Genomic DNA, 6,409 nt, shown 5'->3' with positions numbered 1-6,409 from the left:
ACACACGTACATCTCCATACTTTACTCCCAGCCTCCCCTCTGCTCCCTTTAACCCCTCCATGGCTGCTCATCCAGACTCCCCAGCACACACAGTGCTGCTGCTGCTGTGTGACACGTCGCCTCTCCAACATGTTTACTTTAACTCAGACAGGACGAACACAGACTGCCTTGTTTTTTTCAGTTTGTCCACGCTACACTGTCTTTTGTATTTCTGTAGATGTAGTCCTTTAAAAACGCCAGTATTAGAGTTCCATGGTTTTCATATGATAACAGTACTGTATGTGCCTTCACATACATCGACACAGTATACACATACAGTCTGAAGTATCAGCAGGGATCTCATTGTTGTGATGGAGCACACTAAGTGTCGGGACCTCAGAGGGCGTCTGAAATCTTTCTATAAACTAATCAGTTCATAGAAAGATTTCAGACGCCCTCTCTTTGTTTTCCCTGCTTAACACACACACACACACACACACATACACACACACACACACACACGTCTTGCTGAGATGAACAATGAGATCATTTAGACATACATTACTCACACAGGTGTTCAAGCGATCACACATACACTGACTATGTGATGCAAACATGCTGGGGGCTCAGCACCACATCTTCACACGATACAGAGCCTGTCTGCAGCACTGCATCACACTGATCCTGCCTCAGACAGCAGCTGTGTCCACATTGTTTTACACTGCCACAACTCAACACAGAGGCTCTTCACACCTGCAGTTGTGATCTGAACTTGTGCCGTCTCAAAAGGACAGAAACCTCCACTGTCTCAGCCAGATGTTGTCTGTTAGCTGTCAAGTGAGGAGAGCTTGGACACTAAATCAACTTCAAGGCTCCAACACTTCTTAGTTCATTGCAGAAATATGATGTCTGAGCACTTTTTATCATCAAAGTGGGCTGTCACTAAGTTTTTTAATTCGGGTTATCTGCAGAACTTGAAAAGTCAATAAATTTAGTTCCATTTAGAAAGGCCTTAGGAGGTAGTCTTAATTGAGATTGACAGAAGTCAATTATTTTCTCTCGACAGCTCTAATGTCCGTCCAGGAGTGTTTTTCTGTCTGTCTGGAGACATGACACACACAGAAACTAAAGTAGGATTGTTGCATGACTGCAGGAGAGTTTCTGCTGTCAGCAGCAAACACTGTCACCACAGCTAGCCTCAGTAGCTAGATGTTGGTTTTAACTGTTAAATCCATCTATTGGATCATTAGACATTATTTATTGCTGGGAAATACTAACATGTAATACATTAATGAACATTGTCCATTCACCCTTTCTATGTGATATTGATTAAAAGTATGCAGTTGGCGAAGCCTGCAGAAACCCTGGTCATAAATGTTGTATACATGCTAAGCTACAACACATAAACAGGTACATACATGTAGGCCTACACATGTGTTAGCAGACACCACTGAATGTGAGGTGTTAGCATGCGGGTGCAAGCTTTGTTACATATGTCTCTGAGAATAATTTGGAGTTGGTATTGCTCAACTTGAAAGTGTTAGAAAAGCTGGCAGGTGCATCTGAATAAAATCCACCATTAACATCATACTTGTCAACACAGTGTGACAACACTTGTGACTACATGGCTGGCGCTGAGGGTTAACCATGTTGGAATAGCACTCCAAATCACAATAACGGGAGCTTTTCCTCTGTTTTTCTGGTTCATTAATATACTGCCTTACAGGAGAAACGTGGTCTGCACAAGTTTGCAAACCTGACACAGACGCTTCAGGCTACCAAACATTCATTTCACACGTGTCTGCGTTCTGGAATGTGTCACTTGAAAATCGTAATGTTTCATACCATGGAGCAACAAAAGAAAGTTGAGCCCCCAAATCAAGAACATAATTTGACAAGGTGGCAAAACTGATCAGCTATAATGTCACATGATGTAAAAGACTTTCTTCCAGAAGCTCACATTGTGAAAGAAGTGGCAGTAAGACGGTGGGCACATTTTGTGGAGTGTAAAATGACTGTTTCACTGTCACACATTCAGCCTCACAATTAAATCATGTTAACAGGAAGTAAACTGACTCATCTGGTGGAAGTCTCTAGTGTGCGTGCTCTTTGGGCCCCACACTGTGGAGGATCCAGTTTGATGCACCACAGTACAGCAGCTGTCAGTAAACAGATGGGGGCCCTGTATGTGTATGTACAGAGGGGTTCTGTCCCTCATTTTGTCTGTGGGCTCACCAGTTTGATGAAGCTCTAGATGAAGACGAGACCACACCAGGTACCTCCACCAGTGGGTAGCATGTTCACTGGGGCCGGTGTTGGGCCAGGTGTTGTCATTGGTGTACCTGTGTGACCACATTTCTGCCCTTTTAGTTGCCGCTATGCTAACTCCTGAAGTGAACAGCTTCCCCTGTGGCCACAAGTGACATTTATTGGGTGATGGGCCATGCTATAAGACAGTTTGACAGTGACACAAATGGGGGAGAGTCATGAAGTCACTGAGTGACCCAGTAATGTCATATATACAGAAAGTTAATATCTTTCTCTTTTACATTATTCTTAGCTAACGTTAGCCATCATAAGCTAAGTGACAGTGTAGCAGGCAGCCCCGAGTGTGATTTAGTCTGCAGCACCGGAGTGTCAGTGTCCATGTTCTAATCACTTAACTTCCGCTGGGTGGGCCGTCACGTGAGCTGGGAGACCAGTTTAGCTGTCAGCTGGTGGTCCTGCCTTGGTTTCTGCTTGGGTCTAATGGGGGAACTGATCTCACAACAGTGATGTCTCCTTCAGCATGAGCTCATCTGTCTGTCCACCTGCCACACACAGTATTTGGTGCTGTCCAATCACTTGAGCTGTTGACCAAAGCCCAGCTGAAGCCGTGAGCAACAGCTACAGTCGTATGGATGATGGCAGCGCATCATCCATCATGTTTAAACACAGCACAGCATGTTTATCCCTGCACCCACCCGAGCCTCCACCCAGCCCGACAGGCTTTCTGCCTCCTCATGATTCGTAAATGTGTCTACCTGCGTGTTCGTCTGTCTGTCTGTCTGTCTGTCTGTCTCTCATCGTTTACAGATTGGTGTCTGTCTCTGAGCCAGTACTGTTGCTGTATTTAACAGACTTTGTTTTTAACCCATTCTTTTTCTATGATTTAATTTATTGATATTTATTTGAGGATACTTCCTTATTGCCTTCTTGAGATATTGTATTGTAGGCTCCAGTGTGTGTGTGTGAGTGTGTGTGTGTATGTGTATGTGTATGTGTATGTGTGTGTGTGTGTGTGTGTGTGTGTGAAGTTCTTGGTATGGTGGGGCACATACATGTTGATGTACGATCCTGTCAATCATCAATCCTGCTGTACCAGTTTGATTATTTTGGGTTTTTGTGGCACAACTGAAAGGAATGTAAACTCTCCATGGACACACACACACACACACACACACACACACACACACACACTCCACATATACACACACACATACACACACACACGGACACACACATGTGGACAGTACTGGACCGACACTTCTTTGTGAAGAGACTGATGTGTGTGTGTGTGTGTGTGTGTGGGGTGTGCACTCTGACATACACACTCCACATAGGCAACATGTACATTGACAGTGTACAGACAATGTAAAAATAAGTATATAGAGAAACATGAGAGGAACAAGCACCATATGTAACAGTGGAACCTTGCTGTGGACGTTCATGTAACAAGGTGGGGGTTAACTTTTTTTTAGTGTTGTTGAAGTGTAACTCCTGCTCACATTGATAGAAGTCCAAACGTGGCAATTTAAAGCCATCTCCTAACACATATTTAAATGTTTTTAAGCCCTGATATCTCTAAGTGTAGGTGTGATTCATACCTCAACAGGAAGTGAAGTGTGCAGATGGAAACTTTCCTTCATGAATCGACATTGGCTGTATAACTATCAATCACTAATCCATGCCTGAGACAGCTGAGGACTGTACAATACGACCAGCTGACAGAGAGCCCCTTCTTTGAATCTAACTGGCTGCTGAATGGAAAAAACAGATTTTCAAAAAAGACTGATGATATGATCAGTGTGATTCTTCTGTTTTTACAGGACAAAGTTGGCCAGCAGTCTCCAGGTTAAAGCCAATGAAACGTTGACTGTGTTCAGAGGGTTCAACGGCCCAACAGAGGCACCGTCAGGAAAGGCAAACGAGGCAAATGCAATCGCCAAATGCAACTGTAAACCTCTTAAAGCTCCCATAAGGCTCTACACTGTGTTTATGATCAGTGGCCTTATGATGAGGCTTACTTACAGTATTGTCAGATCACAGTTCAGGTGGTAATTTGTCCATTTTTTAATGTTATCTAGATTTAAAAATGTTTACTGATGTCACCATTGGAATTTGGCACATAGGTTTGCATTTGGTTCATTTTTCACTCATGTCATATTATCTATAACACAATGGAGACGGATGCTGGCTGGAGGGGCACTGACTCATCGCTGGTGGAGTCTTTGGCCTTAGTTGTTGTGGTGTGTCCTGCACCGTCGGCACTAGTTGGCCTTTATCTGTAGCTTTTTCAGCATGTTGAAAAGGCAGCGGCAGCTCACTCTGACTGGCTGTTCAGGTCAGCCAATCATTTTATGAGAAAAGAAGCAGAAATGGAAAGGGAAAGCCTCTTGAACCCATCGCTGTAGTCTTCATGATTTCACCCATTTAGTGCAGCTTCTCCTTATTGTCCCTCCTCTTCAACAGTGACATCACACTGACAACTATTCATCCCATTAGTCAGTATGGTGTGAGAAAACCCCTACTTTATCAGAAAAGCTTGTGTATCTGCAGTGCTGAATCTTCTGGCTTTCTACTGACAGACACTGAACAGGATCTCCTGTGTCCTCTGTGGCCTGCGACACTCAAATCACTCACAACACACTCGCCTCTCTAGTGACACTCGACTTCTTGCTGAGGTATGATTATAGCCAGATGTTTAAATTTTATTTCCTTTAAAGCAGGAAGGATGGGAAGCCTTGGAGATACGCTGAATGGCAGTGTGTATGAATGTGTATGTGGTGTGTGTTTTTGAGAGTCTCTTTGTCTTTCTGTCAGAGATGGTTGTAGATAGACCCAGCAAATCAACCAGTTAGCATGCAGACATACTGTAGGGTCATCACTCTCTTCAACTTGAATTTACTAAAATATAAAAATATATGAGGAAAACAAAGTGAATTTACATAAAATAAGTGTGACAGTATTTAACTTTGAAAGATCCACTAAGAAAAAGATGAAGCTCTTTTTAATCCATTTTTCTGATTGTTTTTTCTACTTGGTTCCTACTAATGATGAATTGGTAGTCGGTGTCGATGCTGTTCGTCTAATGTAAAGAAAAAGACAATGAAGAGAAAGTGTGGGACTCTTCCCCTTCACATCAATCCTTAAGGTTTTTCAGTTGTATCTTAATGTCCACTGTCACTCACACTCTGTCCAAGGGAAGACTCTGAAGTGTAACGGACTTTGGTTTAATAAACAATTCAAATGTCAAAAGAACACATGAGGCTCTTTTATTTCCCACCTGAGGATACAAGGAAACAAGTCCAGCCTCACATTTCACATTTAATGTGCAAAATGATGGTGACACACACACACACACACACACACACACACACTCTCTCTCTCTCTCTCTCTCTCTCTCTCTCTCTCTCTCTCTTATTCCTGGCTGATCTGGAATGGTAATTGTATTGTGTCCTTTTTCCAATCCATGGTACTGGATGCTACCTTATTAGTGTTATTAAAAATTAGTGGTGGGACTCAATAAAAAAAAAAATCTAATTAATTAGAGGCTTTGTAATTAATTCATCGCAATTAATTGCATATCAATATTTGACACAAGAAGCAACATTATTCAATTTAAATGGATTTTGGTATATGACTGAATCAATGAATAGACACATAAATGAGCTTAAACAACAAATCATGTTATTTTCATCACTGAGTGTTAACATAAACTGCAATATGAATAAAGAATATAATGATTGCATTGTTCACAAGGCACAAACTTAAATTCCAGTTAGCTATATTAAAGCTTTTTCAGGACTTCTTGTAAAATGTCTATCTCTTAAACACATTTGTTTTTAAAATAAAAAACAGCACTTAGTACAGTACATTCCAGAATGTACCACCGAGAATGCACTTCACAAGTGTGTTTGTTAATTAGTCAGTCGTGGACTGATGTGGGCTCTGAACCCTGTCATCTTATCGTTGTCTGTGCTAGCTGCAACATGTTTGGCATTGAGGTTGCAGCGGAGGCTGGAGGTGCTCCTGTGATTTCTTGCACAATTTGCACACAACTGTGCTTTTATCCAGGTTTCCACCCAGTAGTTTTCTACTAACTACAATTTCCGCCCACCGAACCCACCAACGACTTTTCACCGCTTTCTTTCTCATGTTGTGTCCTGTG

At 42.3% G+C, this 6,409-nt stretch overlaps 1 protein-coding gene across 1 annotated transcript in view; it reads left to right on the top strand.

Annotated features, from left to right (window-relative positions):
* Positions 1–5,499, top strand: part of arhgap39 (Rho GTPase activating protein 39) — a 153,496-nt gene extending 147,997 nt beyond the window's left edge. The window contains exon 11 of the mRNA XM_030434169.1: positions 1–5,499. This exon is cut by the window's left edge and continues 221 nt beyond it. The gene's annotated coding sequence lies outside the window, so the exon portion shown is untranslated.
* Positions 5,500–6,409: the final 910 nt, after the last annotated feature.

This window comes from Sparus aurata, chromosome 11 (assembly GCF_900880675.1).
Source record: "Sparus aurata chromosome 11, fSpaAur1.1, whole genome shotgun sequence".
NCBI classification, from domain to species: Eukaryota; Metazoa; Chordata; class Actinopteri; order Spariformes; family Sparidae; genus Sparus; species Sparus aurata.
This window is presented reverse-complemented; position numbering and strand designations above follow the sequence as displayed.